Raw genomic sequence first — 476 nt, 5'->3', positions numbered from 1 at the left:
TTTTGAGAATTCAGATGGGGAAAACGTGCATCTAGAGAGTGGCAAATCCAAGGCAAAACCTACCATGCATAAATGGCCTTCCTGGATATTTGTGAACGCTACTACAGTTGACCCATAGTCCGCTGCACATGTGCCGTTATGCTAATACAACAGCCATGTCTGCGGGCGAGGGGTGGAGTCTGTATAGGCAAAAACAGACCCAAATGAACAGGGGGCAACTCTAAGCTCTGGCTCTGACAGCTTAGAGGGGGCAATGGGCCGCAGTGGGAAACAGGAGATGTGGGGTTGATTCCTGCCTGTGGGAAATACTGAGGTGATTTCTGCAAGGTAAAGCATATCCTTTGCCCAGCAATAATCTTAGATGGAAAAAGGAGAGACAGTGGGCTCTAATTCCACAGCAACCGACATGAGAAACTCAACATGGGACCTCTGTAATTTCCTCAGGGCTCAGCTTTTCTCTCTCCCCAATCATATGC

Source organism: Euleptes europaea, chromosome 14 (assembly GCF_029931775.1).
Source record: "Euleptes europaea isolate rEulEur1 chromosome 14, rEulEur1.hap1, whole genome shotgun sequence".
NCBI lineage: Eukaryota > Metazoa > Chordata > Lepidosauria > Squamata > Sphaerodactylidae > Euleptes > Euleptes europaea.
The sequence above is the reverse complement of the archived record's forward strand: the minus strand, read 5'-3'. Positions refer to the sequence as shown.